This window comes from Nesoenas mayeri (genome assembly GCF_963082525.1).
Source record: "Nesoenas mayeri genome assembly, chromosome: 3".
Taxonomy (NCBI): Eukaryota; Metazoa; Chordata; class Aves; order Columbiformes; family Columbidae; genus Nesoenas; species Nesoenas mayeri.
Window position 1 is genome coordinate 41,938,878 of NC_137544.1, and position 21,897 is coordinate 41,960,774.

The 21,897-nt window shown below is 38.4% G+C and overlaps 1 protein-coding gene across 1 annotated transcript in view; it reads right to left on the reverse strand.

Moving 5' to 3' along the window:
- MMS22L (MMS22 like, DNA repair protein) overlaps nt 1-21,897 on the reverse strand; it is a gene marked incomplete at both ends in the record, with an annotated part of 93,962 nt that overhangs the window by 26,262 nt on the left and 45,803 nt on the right. The gene's annotated exons all lie outside the window — the stretch shown is intronic.

The window sequence follows — 21,897 nt, forward strand, 5'->3', positions numbered from 1 at the left end:
ATTAGGAAGAATCAAGTATTTCATTGAGAGATGGTGTGAGTCCAAACACAGGAAAAGAAGCCAGGAATTCTAAACCTGACATTTATTCCCACTGGGGCTTCACATAAATCATACAGCTTTTTGGTAGCCTGTTTCCCAGCCATGATATTTGGATAGTAAGACTGCTTACCCTTTCAGGATGCTGTGAAAACAATCAATGCTTAGAAAGCGAGGATTACATTCAGTGTATCAGTTGGTACAGTTACTTACAAGGCATATTCTCCAAGTCAATATGATTGAAATAGATGCAAGATTAGCATTAAAAAGTCAAGCAATTCTTATTTGGGATATCCCTTATTAAAAAATGACAAAGAAAAGGGTGCAGAAGTAGCAAGGGCTGGAGGACAAACAATGAAAAAGTAAAAAGCAGGGCAAAAGAATGAAGGTAAAAATATATTTTCACTCAATACAAAAACAAAAGAAAAAAGTTTAACAGTAAAACATAAAAAACTATTTTGGTTTATTGTGTTGAAAAAGCAAAGCACCATGCTTCACAGTGCATAGAATAAAACTTACAGGAACAAATTCTGCCTTACTTACATGCAGACTACACTGTAAAACTGCACAAAGACCTTTTTCTCTCCTCTAAATTACCTCTCCAAAGAAGGGTGCCTTGCATCTCCTTTAGCCATCTATGCAAAGTAGAAGGGTGCACAGACTTCCAAAGTAAGGTAATATATCTCTGTGTCAGTGGAAGGGCAACACGTACAAATCAGTATTTATGTTTATTCATAGTAACCTACACAAATGCTTGCAATAAGGTAAATGCTTAGAATCGATGGGGCATCAATATGTGCTGCAGCAGAATTATCCAGCTACTTCTACCAACAAGCAATTTTTTTTAATTCCATGAAAATATGGATAAATACAGTTTTATTTTTTATTCAGGCTTCCACATTTTTGTAACGCTAGAGAAGCATACGATCAAACATCATTCCACTTCTGAAACTATATACATGTAGTCTTCCATCATTGTAAGAACCGTGGAACCACTGGTTGCCTCATTACAATGGTAATTACTTGGTGTGTTTTTTACTTGTTTTAAATTGTGAATTTCCTATTTCTGTAAAAAGGGGAGTGCTTTTTCATATTTTACTACCAGATCAAATAAACTGTGGGTTTGTAAATGAAGGGAATATTTGTGCTACTTGAATGAGGCTTGTCCTGGATGTATAGGTATAGCAGTAGCATGTGGGATTATTTTCTGTATCCTACACCTGGGTAAGGAATTGCAACCGTTTATCTGGATGCCGATACCGTAATCATGAACCATCCTTTTACAAACATAAACCATGCCTTTGCAAACCTGGATTACTAAAATAGAGTGAAAATTTAGGTGAAGCTGGAGAGATGGAATCTAGACTTAAAACAATGTCACTTAATTTGAACTACAAGGGTTCAGAACTCCCCAACACAAGAAAAGACCTCTCTTCTCCTACCTACATCGAGATGGACCTATACCACCACCCTCAGGGGCTCCCAGACTGAAACAATAGAGACTGCTGTCTTCACAGATGCTAGTCCCAGTTCTTCTGTTCCCAGACCATGCCAGGACAGCCACAACATCCACAGAACTGAGCTGTCCGGTATGGCCAAGATTAAGCTCAGGAAAGTCTTTGTCAAGGAAATAAATTACACTTTGATGTTGAAACAAATAAAAAATTAAAACCCAACACTTGCAGGACCAACACCCTTGGATAAATCTAGGGAGACTGGGTAGAGGTGTATAAGTGGTTTAGGTTGGATATTGGGAAAAATACCCAGAAAGGGTTGTCAGGCATTGGAACAGGCTGCCCAGGGCAGTGGTGGAGTTACCCAACCCTGGAGGGGTTTAAGAGACACGGAGATGAGGTTCTTATGGACATGAGTGAGTGCCAGGGTTGGGTTAATGGTTGGACTCGATCTTGAGGGTCTCTTCCAACCAAAATGATTCTATGAGTCTATGGTTCTAAGTGTTTCTAAAATGATAAATGGCTTTGATGCTTAGAATTTCAACTACTAACATCAGTTCTTTCAAGAAAGACTCAGGCAAAGTAAAACAAAACAGCATCATCACACCCGAATTCAAAGACAGGTAATAGGAACTTTGTGCTGTCTGTCTATCAATGCAACTTGATTAATACTTGAATTTGCAGTTTTCCATTCCAAACATTCTCCCTCTTTTTGCATTGCTAAGATTATCAATGCAGTTTCTCATTTTGATATTTTAGCAATAAATGCATCATGCCTTGGTCCTATTTTAATGTTGCCACAGAGGTGATAACAGCAACAGAAGTGACTGGGGGAAGTTGATGCTTCTTCAGCTATAAGGCAGCTGTGAAGATTTCAGCATAAAGAACTAAAGAGATATGGAGACTGGCTGATGAGGGGAACCTCTTGGCCACAGTCTGGAGCACAAGTTGGCTGGGCTGCAGCGCTCTGTATTGGGTATCAGCATCTTCAGTAGGTGCACTGACAACATGCTCACAGGAATTTTCAGTGCTAGAACATTTAGTTTGTGGCCTCAAAGTGCCTAAGCTGGATGCTAAACAGCTAAGGCCTGTGAAAACAGCCTTAGTGTGTCTGAGCACACAAGTTTAGGTACGAAGGGAACTTCAGTAGTTAAAACAGTCACCTACCGACTTTCAGATGCTTCCACATTCAGGTTGTTTCTGTGAAACATGCATGAAGGAAGGTGACTAAATTCTACCCAAGTCTGATTCAAATATCCAAGTTCTCTTTTAAATCTGTTTCTAAACTCATAATTTCTTTTTTATATCCCTTCATTTAGCACCCAGTATTTTGAGACTGGTATGACTACAGTAGTAACCAGACAGAAGTAGTAATCCTACCTCAAATCACAATTTCTCAACTTTTTTTCCATATCTACAATATACAGGCAAAATATCTGTCCTGTTTTGTCTGGGATAGAGTTAATTGTCTTCCTAGTAGCTGGTATAGGGCTGTGTTTTAGATTTAGACAATGCAATACAATATTATCAAGAATTAACATGCCTCCATCAGCTCAGTATTTATTGAATCATGTTTCAGTGTTCTTGCTCCAGTTTAATTTGCTTCAATAATCCACAACAGACTGCGTGTTTAAATGTTTACTGCAGAAAGGATGTTGGAATAATATGCCTGGTTATGTATGTATGTGAGGATTACTGATTGGTGCGATGAGGTAGGGAGGGCTAACTAGGGAAGAGTGACACTTTTCACAACTGCGACATCCAGGATTTTTATCCAGTGCTTTAATTCATTAATTTATGTTCAAATTTTTTATAGCACAGACTTGCACAAAATCATATATGTCAGTGTTACAACCTGCCTTCATCAGGCACAACAATGTGAAGCATATGCAAAGTGACATCTTGAATGTTGGATGAGATCCAAAGGGATAAAAGGATGTAATAGTTAAAAAGCAAGGCACAAACAGGTCTCAGACTCCTGAATCATAATTCCCAGACTGCTCACTTTAGCAGATCACCCTCTTTTGACCAGGAAGTCCCATAGGTGCCTGCAGTTCAGCTACACAAATGCCTTGAGCTGAGCATCTAACCTACAATTCTGTCTACTGGGGCCCGGATATCATGACTAACCCACACAAAACCAGCAGGCTGCACAAGGTGTGGCAGTAGTTACCTTCATTTTAAAATCTTCTTCATATATAACAACAGCCTTAGGGTAGAGGGCATCTGGGTCTAGTTTTGACAGACTGGTTTTGCGATTGGGCTCTGCTCTTGGATTGAGAGTTTTATATTAAGTCAATCACTGGGTAAAAAATGCAAAATCCCAGAACAAGGAATAAGACCCATAAAATGCTCTCCCCTCAGTATTATATCTTAACCACTAGGTAACAGATATTTCATCAGACTGTTGTTTGTTATTTAAAAAACAAAGACCCCCAAACTAACATGTTTAAGTACACATCTTCAGTAGTGGAACTCCACAATGCTTTCAAGCACACAGATTTCTGTTCTTCATGAGATTGAATCAGACATCTCTGGACTAACTGGACACAGTGGATGCAATCCTTCATATTTTCTGTAGGCTAGCCATAGACAAGGTTGCACATAGGAAGCAAGAGTGGTATATTTTACAAGATACACATGCTGTACCTGCCAAACGAGTTGCTGCTCATCAGGACCTCTTACTGTAAGGCCATCTGACCACTGTGTCTCGGAAGACTCCTACACCATCTGAGTGCAGGAGTCTTCCAAGTCTGGTATCTTCCTAGCTCCTCTGAACAGAGCTGTCAGGCCCACAGATGCCTGCAGCACTCAGGAGTAAAAGGTCCAAAGAGGCCTAAATAACTGTAATACTCTAGGACAGAAGAGACTTGTTTGTATGTGTGTGTGTGTGTGTGTGTGTGTGTTTAGAAATATACAGAGATAGTTTAAGTACCAGGGCATCTAGCTTAGGCTGTAAGAGCCACATGCAGACATTAGAGCAGCATCTCAATTACGACAGCTTCTCTGTAAAACCTTAGCTAATCATTGCTAAAAGATACCCCACCTTCCTTCACCCAAAAATCCTAATCATACTGTTTTCTGTTTTTATCCACATGCACAGCAGGAAAACATCGCCCCTAAACATCCTAAAACATATTTTGCATTATGTTCCCTTAATTGAAAAATGCCTATTAACAAAATAAAAAAGGCTACAGATCCTTTCAATTTACCACACATCAATTGCTGCTTGAGTAGAAGCAGATCACATATGCTTTCCTATTGAAGATACAGTAGGTTTAAACAGAGCCATTCCAATTCTTTCATTGATGGTATAAATCTTCAAATCTCAGTGGAAGAGCCTAGTATATTCCTATTGTTAGAGGCTCATTGATAGAACAGACTCAACAGTTAAGAAGCTTCTAATGTGACAATTTATACAAGCAGAGTAATTAAAGTATATTAGAAACCCAGATAATCTCCCCCAATCAAACCAAGGAAGGGCAGCCCATGGGCATTCAAATCACACATTGCAATTCAGCTCAGGGTCACCTTCCCTAGTTAAATAATAACAACCGAAAATACCTTAAACTAAATGACCCTTACTCATCCTTACTATTCAGGAAATCACATAAAGCTCTTTGATGATACAAATATTTTTAAGAATAGTTAATGATTTTAAACAACTACTTTTTTCCTTTTAGTGATTTGAAGACTAAAGTGAAGTTTAATTTCTTGGACACTATTTGGGATATTCACTAAAACATACAAAAGAGTGGGGAAAATGTGAGATCCTTTTAAATATTACAATGGAAATGCAGCAGCAGCAATATTTTCTCATGTTATCAGATTGTGCATTGGTACATACGATGCAAGTTGTCAGTAATTAATAACTATAGTATCAACAGATAAGGAATGTAGCTCTTGAGATTTTAATATTCTCACAAGGTATTATATTTTTTTACTATTTCTGTTTGGGTTGGTTTGTTTGCTTAATGCATCTTCTACAAATCTATCAACTGCACAATTAAAAGCATTTGATTACATTTTGACATAAAATAAAAAGTAAATAAAAACCAACACTCTCTATAAAGCTCTCCAGGTTTAAAGTTATATTAAAAAAAACAAACACCAGACAAAAAGCCCAAAACATAACCATTGCAACTGACCCCATAAGTAAAAATGGAAAACAAGTGCTATTCAAATTTTAAGTCAATGTCACTAATTATTATTTTTTAAAAAAACAACAGATACTGTAATAGACAGCTTGGCAGCTATTTCAATAGAGAAATTCAATTCAGGAAATGAACACAGTGTAGAAAAATAGTGAACTGAAAGTCTCAGGTTTTAAGAGTCTTCTTTTCCACAGCAATAGGGAAACAATAATATATTATGTTGAAATATACAACCAGCAAAGCTACCTCTCATTGCTTGATCAATATTCACAATCAAAGAATCATTAAAATTAGTAAAAGCAACCATAACCTAACCAATTTCAGAGTCTTCAAATGAAGCATTCAAAGTAAGAGATGTTAGTTTGTCAAGCTGCAGCATCTCTGAACACAGTCATCCCTTGAAACGTTAAATATATTCATTTGTTTGGATACTATCTTCTGGACTTTTAGAAGAAAGTACCACATAGGAGTGACAAAGAACACTCAATATCCAGGTGTAATTCACATACAATCCTTTAGGTGTTTTCTACTGGAGAGCAAAAGTTGCACAAAGGCCAAGGCAGTAGTAGAGTGAGTGCTCCCACCCTTTACTGGAGAGCAGCAAAAGTTCCCAGGACACCACCACCAGACTCAGTAGAGACAAGAGGATAAAGAGGTCCATTTTAAAACACATGGAGTTGCAGGAAGAAACATGCAAATCCTTCAAATAGGAAAGTAGACAGACAGCAACTGCAGAAAAGTTTAACTCAGAAAGAAGAAAACCAGAAATGGAGTGACCTGCAAGCACAGCCAGCTCTCCATCCTCATATCACTTCTTTCATCTCATTCTTCATGCAGTGACCTTTCCCCCCGTGCACTACATGGCAGAAGACAGACCGGGAACTTGTTATGATCAGCCTGTCCTGTCCTTCTGACTCTCCCAGGTGACTGTGGATGCAGTGAGACTTGCAATGATGATCCAAGCCAAAGAGATGCCATAATCATGACAAGCAAGTGAAAGCTGTCATATAAACACTTGCAACAATCTTCCACCAGTTGCTTGGTGAAGGTCTTAAATACAAGGAGAAATGGGCCAGCCATCTATCCAAAACACTTATTAAATTACAAGAAACAGCAAGTATTTGGAAAAGAAGCAGCATAAAATAAAATAATGGACAAAAAAAAAAAAAAAAAAGGAAATGGAGCTTGAACTTCTGGCTGTATTCCCTTTACCTTGAAGAGAGACAAACTGTCACCAAAATTGTGATTCTACGGTGTTCAATACTGAAGAAGGGGCACTACATTTCCATGATTTTCTATGCATTTAACTTCACATTTTAGAGGAAAGCTGTTCATTAATATGTTGGCATTGATCATAGATAAAACACGTTGACACATTGCTGCTTCAATTTACTGCTATGTAGGTAATACTGGTTTTTTATTTTACATGTGAAATACTAGGAAATGTTTTTCTTAATTACTACAAAATGTTATTGTGGGTTTCTTTTAAAACACTAATATTTTCCCAAAACATCCACTCTTTTGTAAGCAATCAAACAGCATAACAGCCCCTTAATTATCTACTATTGTTTTGCCCATTTTTGAATGGTTAGACTTGGGCATATACTCAGGTTAAGAAATGTCCAAGGCAACATTCTGCAGGACCACGCTAATAATAAAATTTATCTGCACATCAAAGAACTTGTCTCCTGATATCAAAGAGATCACCTCATTTTCACTGGGATGGAAAGTGTTAATGCTGTGATAAAAGGTTTTCAACTGCAGTTGAATCATGTGAAGATTATCAATACAGCAGCAATGTACAAAGGGGCTTCAGCAAGGTTACCAAGTTTAATATAATCCTCTCTATAGCTACGCACAGTAATAGAGAACCCTGTGTTCACCGTGACAGCATGTTGTGTGTGTGCTCAGTAATACTCTTAAAATATACTGGGAGAACAAGAAATCCCCAACATCTTTATTATGCTCAAAGACAAAGATATTAACAGGAACAGACATACAACACTAAAACACCAAGGTAGAGAAGAGCCAAACATTCAGGGCTGCAGAATATTAGCACTTTCTCCTTAACCCTTCTCAAAGGGTTTAACTACATCACGAAAAGACAAGTTGTTATGACCATAATTTAAATGCAAGCAACAAAGCTCCAGCCTGCTTTAGGTAGGTCTGCTGGGAGGGAATATTACGTCTGCTTCAGCCACCCAGGCAAATTCGTGCCAGAGAGCTGTTGTCTTCTCCTGACCACATTTAACTCAGATACGGTTGCAAAAGCAGCAAAGACAACATAACCTGCGATAATTCAGTGCAACCAGTTCACATTTCAGCTTGTGGAACAGTCATGAGAAAAGGAGAAAAAAAAAAAAAAAAAAAAACAACAAAAAAAAAAACAAACTAATTAACTAATTTGAGCCCAACTGCAATTTTCCTTTATTACCTTCACTGGTATTCAGTCAACTTCACTTCTCCTCTGTATTACACAGGCATATGCTAAGATCAGTTTTCTTCATCTCTTTACCACAAAATATGGACTGGAAGACACAAACACGCAGAGTGACTCTGCTGTCCCAGGACAGTCAGCCCAGGTCCTCATTTCAGCAGGAGGGCTCAGGTGGTCACAGATCCCAACTGAGCACCCTGGGCTGGATTCTGCACTGATCAAGGCACTGGGAATCATCTTGTTGCTTTGAACAGGTAAGTCAGAGCGCAGTTCTTTCCAGCAACAGCACAGAAAAATCAAACAGTTAAAAAGACATTTAATTTGCCTGATCAGGCTTTCGGCATAGATCAGATTGAAAATTTTTTTAAACCTCTGTTAGAGCAAATAGAGAAAAATAGAGGAAAAAGATGGACAAAGCGCATTTGAAATTGATACTATCTTAAGCTTTTTTTTTTTCCCCTTTTTTAGTTCACATACATGCAAAAAAACCACCTAAACCAAACTTAATGTTTCTAAATCACTATTATTTCACAGAACTTAAACTAGCTCCATCTCAATTCTTTAAAGCCTTATAATGAATAGCAATCTTTCTAACATTCTGACATTACAATTTTGATAAAAGACAAAACTCCCCAACAAACTCTTGTACCACATGCAAACCTTCAGAACAGTGAACGTGTGATGAGAGTTTAAAACAAAACCACAAAACACACTTTTCCACCATTGATGGGGGACAGGAAGGGCTTGCAGGAGTCACTGGAGGCTCTGTGATCAGTCCTGACCATGAAATACTTCACCCCTCGGTTTTTAAGGTTTTATCCATTTCTCTTGTTTTAAAGAAACATTACATTGTAAACACAAGATTTTTATTTTTTATTTTTTTGAAACAGAGAAATCATGATTACATTTCTGTAGCTTTATAGGGATTTTTTTTAAAAAAATATGCTTTGTGGGTATTTGTTGTTGTTTTTTCAATTAAGAGCTAGAGTCCTAGAAAAATCTAAATTGGAAGGGGCCTCTAGAGGTCATCTGGTCCAAGCCCTGCTCAAAGCAATGCCAGTCTTGAATAACCCCAAGGAGGAAAATTTTACAAAATTACCAAAACTTGTTCCAATGTTCGACTATTCTGTCAAAATTTTATCCTTATAGCTAATAAAAACCTCTTTCAGTCCATTGCTTCCTACCACTGTACACCTCTGTGAAGGGTTTGCTTCCATCTTATCTATAACCCCATGTTAGATTATTGCACAAAACAACAAAATGCCTTCCCCTCCCATCTCCTATCCAAGTCTGTTTTTTCTAAGAATGAACAAACTCAGATTTCTCTGCCTCTCCTCACAGGGCATGTTCTCCAGACCCCGTATGATATCAGTGGTCCTCTGCTGAACTTGAATCACTTTTTCAGTGTTTTTCTTGTAGTGGAAACCCAATATGCTGCTAACTTATACAACATAATTTACTGGAAACACATTCTTCTAGAGCATCAGGAGGGCAATGAAGTGTAGCTGTCTATAGCTAAACAATGACCCAGACTCTGATGCAACAAATTTTCTGAATTTTTACAAGCTAAGCCTTTTTTACCAATTCCTTACAGTCTTTTGTTTGCAAAATAATTCCATGAGAAATGATAACTATGCAGTGTGACTGGAATGCCAATCAACTGGTTCTGAAAGGCCAGTACTGAAACCTGTTTTTAAGTATAACAATTTCCAAAATCCTTCCTTTATCTCTTCCATGGGATTCCAATATCAGTACAACACCAGTTGAAAGAGAATTATAGTGATGGGACAAGTTCATATCTTCTGTAAGCTATTTTTTACTTTTAAAAAAAAGTAATTCTTCACACAGTAAAGATATCTAAAGAAAAAAGCTTAACAGGTTGACCTAAACAGATGACTTTTTACAATTCATAGCCCAGTAGTTTAACAGATTCCTCACACTGGGGAACAGACACCCACATACTGTACTAAAGCGTATCTCTGTTTAACTTCACCGTGTTTCACACAAACAGATCAGAAGCATACCCATCACTTTGGAAAAGCTTACAATTGGAGAGATGTGATGGTAAGTTTATGGGCATGTAAAAATCATTAAAATTCTTCTTAGCCACTCTGTGGGGAAAAAAAATAATTCAAAATTTGGCAAATTTCTTGAAACAAATTCACTGAGGTCAACTTCACCACACCTCTCACATGTGTTTGTTTACCTAGCGCAGATTTAGAAAAGCAGTTTCTGTCATTGAACTTGTTCTCACACAGACTCAAGTACCAAGAAGACAAATTGGCAAAATAGCCATCCGGGCTGCAGAAATTCTAATGTTGAGTTGGTGTCATCTCAGCTGAAATTTCCTGATCTAAAAAGGAAATGTGAAATGGACTCTGAGAATAACTACCTAAAGTATGGAGGGCAGGTAAAGGAACGGTATCAAAATACAAACACCAAACACTGAAAACAAGCAAACTGTTAGTACTACTACCCACAGTTCTCCTCAGACATTCAGAATATAATTTCCAGTAACACACCTGTCCTGCCATTACATGTGTAACCCTTAGCTATTATCATGCCATTCTTATTTTTCAGGTGGGAAGCCTGAGAAAATGCTTCCAAGTTTTCTACGTTTCTCTTAATTTAAAAGAAGACTGTAACAAAGAGAGGAATTGTTGTTCAAATATATTTTTTTCGTTTTTAAAACGAAACTCTCTTGCTCCTCTAGATGCCTTTGCAGAAAATCAAAAAACTAAATGCATATGGATACTCTCTAGCAACCTGCTGTGAGTCATATACTATAAGTGGCTTAGGAAAAATCTCTCTCCAAGAGAGAAACAGATTTTAGAAGGCAGGTAAACTTGTACACAAGATAATGAAGTAACTTGATTCCAAATTCCAAAACAAAGTATTTTATTTCCTTCCTGAAAAATCAATTTTGTTCTTTATGGAGTATCCACTGTGTTAAAGGATGGTGTTCGTGTAATACATCTTTTCAGTGGAGGAGATTACTTTAGGTACAGAACATCCCCTGCTAACACTGTTCCCAACATTTGGTAATACAGACAGTAGAGCTAATTTTCTGTCATCCAGGAAGAACAGTAGGCTTGCTAAACTTTTATCATCATCCCCTCTGAAACACAGTAAAAATCACTGTTAGAACTGATAGTTTATTAGATCAAAGCTGCCATCAACAATGTCAATTCTGCCTGGTCGTGTTAACAGGAAAATGTTTTACGAGTTCTACCACCGGGCATCCATTTAACTTCCAGCACCAGCTATGCTGTAAAACCGAGCACATAATTTATTTGGTGACCTGTATGTGTGGGAAGCATTATCCAAGCAAAACTTCTCACAGTCTGACAAAGTGCTTTGATTTGCACTGTTCAGATGATTGAACAAAGAGACTTTAAGCAATCACCAACAATAGCTTTTATCTCCAAATGTGCTAAAAGTGTAATACTACACAAGAGCAACCTATTGCTTTAAGTCCAGGTTTGATAAAATACAAGTGAAAGGGTAAATACGACATTTTAAACTTGCACACATCTTGTCCATTAGGCTTAAGTATTACTAAAGCTCACATTTATCTTAACCATAATTTTTAGCAATTTTCCCACACAACACTCATAATGCCTGCATGGTACCCACAGTAACCCTTTTGCTTACATATAGCTTAAAATACACATTTGTTCCAATTAAGAGAAATCAAAAGAAAATAACCATTCATAATTCCTCAATTTACTGCCATCTTTTCAGATAGAATTCAACAGTCTTCTAAACAGTTTCTAGTTTAAGTCTTTCACATGCAGTTGATGACAGATGGGTATGTCACCACATTGTCTTCTCTGCATCACAGCAGAACTGATTTAATTACTCTCAATGATATGCATAGTATACAAAATACAGGTATCTAATCAATTCCCACATAATTCCAACAATGCAGATTTAATAACTTACTGGCTACTACTCTGCAAGGCTTCCTAGAGTTTAATCTATTCTTTCCCTATACTATAAAGAACATCTGATTTATAATAATCTGACACACGCCGCAATGTCTTCCAAAATAGAGTCACCTCAGACAGGAAACATGGTCAATAAAATATTATTATATCTAATCTTCCATTGTATTTCATATCAAAACAGAATGGGATGTTGTTTTGAAACTTGCAGCACATAATTTTTTTAAAAACATTCTGCTTCTATGGGCCTATTTGATACTTTAAAAAATTCCTTAAAATGTAGTCCTTATGCTGTGTGCCAATTTATTTATTTATTTCGGGAGAGGGGGCAGAAGTGGGGAGCAAATGCTAAAGGCATTTTCTGATATTTTTACATAAAGTCCACCACAGCATGAGCCTTGGGACACCCACCAGCTCCTGCTACAGTCTGCCTACATTCAGCATGTCACGTCCTTGCTACACAGCATCACCTACCACAGGCAGATGACACAATGTTAATAATGTCAGAAATAACCGTGTAAAGTTCTCTGTGCAGCTGCTGAAAGAATTCAGAGACCTCGCAAGACACATCGAGTTAAATGTTTAAGCTGTTTTGCCGATTTTGCTCTTCAAAACCTTAAACTAGAAAATCCCTAGAGTGAAAAGTCAGAGAAAGGCTGCCATCCCTTCTAGGGTTAAAAGATGCTTTTGTAAGATTTTTAGGTCAGATTAACCTTTTGCTCACAATAGGGGCTGTTTATTGGTTTTATTTTTTTACTGCCTTTAACACAGGTAAAAAAATCAATATGAAGCGAGACAAAGGGCTCTGGAGGCCCTGGCTACACCAGCTTTTGGTTTGGCTCATGCACAATCCTACAACATGCTGAGGCTGGGAAGGATTAGCCTGCTTGTGTTGAGTAAACCGATGATACTCAATAAACAGTTTCTGTTGTAAACCCCTTAGGACGTGCAAAGCCACACTAGTTGGCATTAGACCAGATAAGCTGCCGAACCAGCTGTAATCTCATTTAGACCTGAGCTGATCCTCCTGTCCTTTCATTCCGCAGGATCAAAGCAAACCACTGAGGAGGCAGCTGTATTATAGCAGCAGCGCTTGCTGGATGCGGCAAACATTTCATAAATTCCTCTCCTTGAAGCAAGCCTGCACATAATCTACCCAGAGCCAGTTCAATCAATGGATTTCTGAATTCATTAGTCTTATTATTACAGGATAACTGTTTTCTCCACATGGTGTGGTAGTTGTTGCAAGCCAACTTTGCAAAACAGCTCTTATTGCTGACCATTTCTTTCCGGTAATGTGACTTTGCATTTTTGCTGTGCCACATGAAAATGATTTAAGCCACTTCAATGCAGTATTTTTTTTAAAGACTGGAAATAAAACCAATTCACGAATATTCAAGTAGGAACCACTGAAATATAGTAAATTCTTCCAAGCATAATTACTGGCTACCTGTGCACATTGCTTCCATGCATCAGTAATAATGACCAATGTTTTTTGAGCTCAATGACAGCAAATGATAATACCTGAAGCAGAGATTTTATCATTGTAGTAGCATAAACACAGACTAAAGTTACAGATGTGAGAGGAATCATTCCAAGAAAAAGATTTCTATTTGCCTTTTACTCTTGGTGTTCTCCGGAATTAAAAAGAAGAAATATTTTCATTGTTAAGGAAATTAATAGCACAACTTAAAAAGCAGAAAACCACAAATGCAACAGGTCATTTTAAACTAAGCAAAAATGAAATCCAAGGCACTGGCTCAAATAAGACTTGAGGGTACAGCTTTTGATTTCTGTACAACATTTGGAGTTTCCACTGTGCAATTACAGCTAAAACATTTTATAGTGTAACCTTAAGAGCTTTAGAAGAACAGAAAGCGTAATTCAGAGGAAGTGTCAAATGCTCCATTTCCCATCAGTGAAGTTTGCAATAACACATTCACAGATAAAGGAAAATTTGATTTGTAACTTACATTAGAATAGGACAATATGATTAAAATATTTTTCAGTCCTTTGATTAGCTAATTGTATTAATTGTTAACGTAAAGACCTAAGTTTTCTGGTGCAGTTGCTTTTAAAAAAGGGATGGAAGAACAATTCTGCAGTTCAGCAGTGGTTTTTGGTCACATACAAGTAACATTAGTGGTCTTGGATCACTCCTTGAAGAATAAACAGTAGTCCAAGTCTGGCCAGATGAATAAGGGAAGCCAGGTTACCCTTATAATTAAGATAAAAATAGCAATGTTTGTGAGTTGCTGTTATTTGCAGCCAGTATAAATAGACAATACATTCATGCACACAACCAAAAAAAATGAAGGATTCCTCATAGAGAACTGCTTTGAGTTTACAGAGTACAAGAGAAATATCTGCGTCATCTTTGCACATACATCTTAATCTACACTACACACATCTACTGGACCTCTGTATCTGGCTGTTAATATTTTTAATAATGGTAGAAAAAAAAACCTGTCCCCGTAATAAAAAGCTTCAATGAAGTACAATAAAATCAGATATTCAACACACGCAAATGATTTTTATTAGATTACAGAGATGAGTTTAGTATTAAACTTTTGTTAAACACTAAATCACAGATGTGCATGTCGTAGGCAGCTGGCAAAGATGAACACAAGGTGTTTGCACCTATGGTCTACAGATGTGTAGAAAACCCCAGCACACATCTCTTCCTCAATCACTTAGAAACCATCTGATGTGTTAGTTAATGATTCCCCTCTCTCCACTTCATTCTTCAGACATAAAGGGGTCCCATTTAACATAATCACTTAATAACAGCAAAGTGATGGGTATCAGAACCCTAATTCTTGTAATATTTGCAAAATCCAGCTCTTTGTAATAATAATAACACCATGATAGCAAACTGTAAAACTGTGTAATTATACTTTAATTGTATTGTGAGGCATGCATTAATCACAAAGTTTAAGTACCAAGGATGGAATTATAATAATTCTGTAAAACAAATTTAAGCTAGCTAAGTAGGTCAGAACCACTAGCATGCAACAGGAGACCTCTGGGAATTTATCAGTTAATGGCTATTTATGTGCAAATGAGTGCCCTCCAACCCTCCCAAATCCTGTGTAGCTGAAGGGTATTTCTGTTAACCAGGAGCATGCTTAACTGCTGAGGCATAAATTAAACCATTTATTGGAATGATTTTAATTCTTCTCTCCCCCCACCCACTCTTACTACTCCCTCCACCCTCACCAGCAGCACAATTTACAGTATTAATTTACATGGAGATAGGATTGCTGTAGAGTTTTCAGAAATTACTCTGTTTCAAGGAAGAGGAAGAAAAAGGGGGGGGGGTTGGAGGGGAAAGAGCAAGATAAAAACTTTCAGTAGGAGACAGTCGCAACAGTATACTTAATCTTCAAACCTTCCAGAGGGCAGGTTGAGTTATTAGAAATTCCAGAGGTTTAGTATCACAGACGTGCAGTGGAAACCCTTTCATAATGAACTCTAATGAAGGGAAATTCTGGTTTATGTCCTCACGTTCTAAACTTGAAGACAATGAAGCTCAAGGAGGAGTGCATTAACTGTATTTCCTGTCACAATGCTCAGACTGTACACATATCAAAGGTCTTCTTTTGAGAAAGAAAACAAAGATTTCTTGGCTGCAGGAAAAAACACCTTCAATTTTGCGGTTTGTCTTGGAAAAAAAACTAGTTATTTTTGATGTCTTAGGAAAACAGATACCTATACAAAATACCCCAGAATCAAGAGGTATTGAATTTTCACTATGATGTAAAATGGGGATGACTTACAGACAATATACAAGATTTCTCACCAATTATAATCATAGCAGTAATTCAGTACAGCAAGGTAATGCAAGCATAACCTCAAGATTCACTTTTAGGCTTATATTTTCATATGTTTGGAGTTTCTTTTTTCTAAGCACATGCACAAATTTTCTTGCAAAGCCTAGGGTGCCAAAATAATAAAACAGTAAAAGTTTGATTATGCCAACATCAATTAACCATAGCTCGCTGTTACCCTAAACAGGGTCACATCTCCCCAACGTCTAATAATTACATTGTAAAATCCCTTGATTGCTTGAATATCTTCAATTTCCATACGACATTTAGATAATCATGGCTGTGCTATAGTTAATTATTATTTAACAGGTGATCACAGTGCTTTACTTTCTGATATCTTCGCACTTAAACCAAAACTCCACATAACTTTAACACACTGAATGTGTACACACATAACATTTCCTCCCCAAAACAAGCTGTTGTACAACACCCCTGAACACATAGGTGTGGTGTGAATCACTGGAATTCCCTGGGAGGAAACCTTCAGCAGCTTTAAAGTATTTTAGGTAGGTAGGTGGAACACTTACTGAAGTATTTTCAAATGCACACCACCAATAGCTAATCAATATATTCCTGTCCAGGAAAACAAAGAATGCCATTGAAAAATATTTGCTTTAATCCTCACAGTTGACTTTTTGCAAGGAAAGCAAGACTGCAAAAAGCAGTAAGCAAAAACTCATTGTCCTGGCAAGCACACACGTACTCGCCCGCTCCTCCCTTCTCCTGGCCCTCAACAAAAGCCGAGGCACGACCCCGCTGCAGCGCCCGCCCCGCTGCGCACACAATGGCTGCCGAGGCTGCGTGTCCCTGCTCTGCCGTACAGGGAACCAGAAGGTTTCCGCTTAAGGTGCATTTGCAAGCACGCAAATTAAATCAGAGACTTCATACCATTCTTTCAGAAGAGCCAGAAGTCAATAAACGAACCCAACTATTTGACAAAGTTCACTCATATTTTCAGAAAGAACTAGCACATCTGTGTTAGCGGAGCCTGTGACAAGCCTGGGGTTACCTCGCCATTCCCCACAGTGAGGGGCTCCAGCCTTGATTATGTCTGTACCTTCCAGCCATTGGCAGGGTCTCAGCATTGCCCTAAGGCTTTAATTAACCCCAATTAGGGATAAACAGGGCCTTCTCATTGTTAAAAAAGGGAGAGAACACATGGTACCTTCAGTGTGTCAGAGAACTAAGTAAAACACAAGCTGCTTTTACTTTTCTCTACTTGTTCCTCCCTGTAACACCGTCAGGAAGGGACTCCCAGAAGAACATAAGGTGATGCACGATGTACATGTTGCAAAGTATGCCCTACTCTGTACATTTTGTTTGCAGGGAGGATAGCGTGGCCTACTGTTTTAGGCTCATTTTTCACATTGGGCACATTTTCACTGTCTGTGGTTCAGTACCACTGAAAAGAAACCTGGAGCATTTAGACATTGGCAATTAATGGCACCTGGACTTGCTCCAAGCCAAATAAAACGTGACAATACACATTAACATGCCCTATATCAATTAGCTTTCTTTAGAAAGTCTAAAAAAAAAAAAAGCACTTTCAAAATAGTCTTCTAGACAGATTTCAAGACTTGAACACAAAACCCCCAAAAACCCAGCATCCTCTTTCAGCAGAGCCACTGTACTGCACACACAGCATGAGCCACCCTCACACCCAAAACTAGTAGGATACCGAATCACTAAACAGGTTCAACTTTTTCTGCCCCCAATAGAAAGATGAAACCAAAAGAGTGCAGATACTACAAATCAAAATGAATGACAGGTTTCCAAAGTTAAATTTTATGGCAGATTATAGTTTCAGGTATGGTGTCTTTACCTCTTGTTGTTCTGTAAGGAAAAGCACAGAATACTGTTTAGGAAGCATCACTGCTAATCAATCACCAGCTGTATTGAGCACTCCTTAATATCAGATCACAGAAACAAAAGCGAAGGGCTGGGTAGCATCTCAAGAGTCATTTAGGGAGTTCATCTCAGCAGTCTGGTAAGCTTACAAAGACAACCCTCTGGCAACTGTTTGTTTAAGGCATTGTTTAAAAAGTAAAAACCGAAATCTGATTCCACAACTCTCTCTTGCAGCCTGTCAGAGTGTCAACGTTCGCGGCCTACTTTAAATAATCACACTAAACTTCTGCCTCAAATTAAGCCAATTCCTTCTTCTTGGGTGTGGAGAACAACAAACAACTTGTCTTCTTTGCAACATCCTTCTACACATTGGGTAACTTCTAGCATGTCTCCTCTCAACCTTTCCTAGCTAAAATCAGTTCCATCAAACTTCTACAAACATCCTGCTCCCATCATTCACTCCTGTGACTCTCTGCAATTTTCAAATGACATGTCCAGAACCGCACATAGAACTACAGCTAGAGACAGAATAAGCAGTTCCTCTCACCTGCAGAAGTTTTATTAACACATCCCCAAATGATATTTAGTTTTATTTTTTTTCTTAAGCAGATGCATATTAAGTCCTGCATCCTAATACCACACAAGCTACATCCATGACAGAAAGTCACTGTTAAAAGTTAGACAATACACAGATTTCAATCAAATTTCAAATTTTCTTCCAGCCACGATGGTCTTACAAATCCATGCAAATTAACACACACGTAAACAGAGGTGAAAAATGTAAGTACCACCCCCACCTCCAATACCTTTTTAAGATACAAGAGAATCCATTTGAACCGCCATTCACAAACAACTTTGTTTTTCTTCCCTATGCCAGGCAGAAATTGGGCTGGTGCAGGGACAAAACACTGGGCCATGCAGCCACCTGTGCTGAGCAAGGGCTGTGAGCAAGGGCAAGGACAGACAGACAGGGTAACAGCTGTGGCAGCCACCTCACTCTATCCAACCCCAGATGTGGAGATCCCCTTTGTTTCTCTCACCTCATGGTACATACAGCCTCCCCATACTTTGACAGTATGGCTGCCATGCCAAGCATTCCATGTGTTGTATTAGCATTTCTCCTTCCTAATCTCAGTACTTGGCCTTCACTATTTCCTATTGCTGACAACAATTTTTTCCAGAATACTAAAGTAATTTTAAATTCTGGTTCTGCTTTCCATTTGAACATAGAGATATATCCTGTAACTTTTGTCCACAACTCAGATAAACTCTGTAATACATTTTAACCTACTACAAGTAGTTGTGCTAAATAGTTCCTCATTTTCAGTGATTTGAAGTGATAACATTAAATGCTGATAACACTAAGATAATACAAGTGACACTGAAGCCTCATACTAATTACATTCCTCATGAAATTTTTCTGTCATTCCTGTAGACTCACACCGTTTTACAGAAAAACTATTTATACATGTAAGGCTGCTCTTTTATTTTCTCTTTTTTTGTTTCAATGCCCAGAAACAAGTAAACTGGAAGCTGTTTTATGCCCCAGAAGAAATTTCATCATGAGCAAAAGCATCTCAGGGGAAGAAGAATCAAATGGCATATACTCAGAAAACAAAAGTAGGAAAGAGTAAACAGAAAACACAATGTATTTATATTCATCCCTACTTTTCATTTAGTCACTGGTTTCATGAGAGCACCAGGTTGCTTTTGCTGGTGAGGTAGTCCCGTAAGTTAGTAGGAAGAGAAGCTGACACTGGTGGGTTACAGCTGTCAGTAACAGAATCTGAAACCAATTTGCAGAAAATGAAGCAAGTGGCTATTTATCAACATTGCAGGACCAGCGATGCAGGTGGAGGGAACAAAACCCAAAAGGTTGTTCTACTGAACCACTGAACTGAATCTTTCAGATCTGTGCAAACTACTACAGTCTGTGTTGTGTTCAGCACCTGGCAGGTGCTTTCCTTATTTTTAGTCTTCTGACATTAAGACAAGTATATTTGTGCACTCAGTTAGCATAAGGATTCTCCTTTGAGTTCGTTCAGAATTTTTTTCTCCTCTTTAAAGGTCAACTTTCTTTAAAACACGCAGGCACAAATTAATTCTCCTCTCCAGAGATCACCTCCTTTCACAGGGGCTAGCGATGGAGAGAAGACTACAAAGGAAAATATTTTGTGTGAAGCAGACACACACATGCATAGCCCAGCGCAGGTAGAAGACTCATCTGAGTGTTCTGGAAGATGACAGTGGCTTGCTCTTGTCCCAAAATGTTGCTATTTTATCAATCAAGTTTGCATTCCCTGCTAAGAGAAGAGACCACAAACTATGGGAATAGATGGGCAGAGGCACAGAGTACGTGCACAATTTGGTGTGCTAGAGAGCCCAAGAACTTTGTTCTGAGCCAGCTACCCATCTTGCTTTCTCTATCCTTCAGCACAGTGTCTGTAGGAGGCAGCATTGACTCTGACAGCAGCAGCTCGGCACCGCAAAGTAGTTGGGAGCTTGCTTCATTCTTCTGTCATTATATAGGCAAGATGACACTGTTCTCTAATCCAGCCAAAGCTGATAAGTACCATCAACCTGTCACTTCCTACATTTCAAATTCTAACATTGCAGCATCAAAGAGTTTTTACATTTCGATTTCTTTTGCTGGCAGCGGTCGGTAGCCTCTCATTCTCCCACGGTGTTCTAATGCAGCATTTGCACACCGGGGTTACTCCCAGCCTGAATAGCAGGTCATCCCCTACTCACTGAGCTCATCTGCAGCCCATGTGCTAGGCAATTTAGATCCAATCAGCCCTTATTTAGCTCAAGAGTAATGAGCAGCATAGTGACACAGACTTAAGCCTGACCCTCAGGACACTGCTCATCAAGCAGTAAAACTGTGACAAAATCATTCATCTTCCACCCGCTGGCAAGAAATAATACTCACACTCACTGTATTACTTTTTCAAGATATAGAAAAAAAAAAAAAGTCCTGAATTTTCATGATGTGAGACATTAATTTGCAGAAAGCTGAATTCCCTTAAACCCCCCTGTTGCTATGAGCTCACCAGGGAGAAATAGGCCTTAGGAGACTGAAATGGAATAAAGAAAATTGCTTCAGCTTTCTTTTCATTTTAAATAAGCCTTAAATCTGACAAGAGATATCCTAAAGAGAGAAGAAATATATATCTTGTAAGGTAACGAAGAAACAATCAAAATTAAGAGATTAGAAGACTACTCGTATATAATGGTTTTACTGGCAAAAGTATTTCTTTGTTTAACATCCACAACAAAAAAAAATATTCCATATGAAAAGCCATTCTCTTACCCCGTGTGAATAATAAAAGAAGGAAAACTGAGAGGAAAGTTAATTTGGGGAAAATAGTTTCAAAAGTGAGACACTTCCATCAGAAAACAAATCTGTGCTTCATGTCCTTCAGGGAGCACATCTTTCTCTAAACAACTGCAGGGTCCCAAGCAGCAGGTTTTCAGTATACCTGCATATGACTTTACTCTCTTTTTTTTGGTGGATTTACTCTTTCACAACAGTAAGTCTTGTACTGCTGTCAGGTAGGCCACAGAAAGCTTATGTGGATTAATTTTTGGTAGATAGAGTGGATACCATAGATGAAACACAGAAAAGTTTCAATCTGTAGCACAGGGGACAGAGCTGTTCATCTTCATGATTGATGTCTGAGTACTAGACTTTAGTTTCTACACATTCCTTGTCTAGCAAGACTGCCTTTGTTTGGGCATCAACAATTAGAATGTCCTTTGACAGCTTCTGTTGCTTCAGTTTGTCATTAAAGTGATTTTAGAACAGAATTTTTCAGATGGAAGGGATCAACAATGATCATGTAAGTCCAACTGCCTGATCGATTCACAGCTGACCATAGCAAAAGCAAATTATGAAGGTATTGTCCAAATGCCTCCTAAACATTGAGAGGCTTGGGGCCTCAACCACCTCTCTCTAGGAAGCCTGTTCCAGTGTTCGACTACCCTCTTGGTAACACAATACTTCCTAATGTCCAGTCTAAACCTCTCCTGCTGCAGTTTTGAGCCATTTCCTCACGTCCTGTCACTGGTTCCCTGGGAGAAGAGCTCAGCACCTCCCTCTCCAAATCCCCTCCTCGGGAAGGTGTAAAGCATTGAGGTCACCCCTCAGTCTCCTTTTCTCCAAAGCAGACAAGCCCAAAGTCCTCAGCT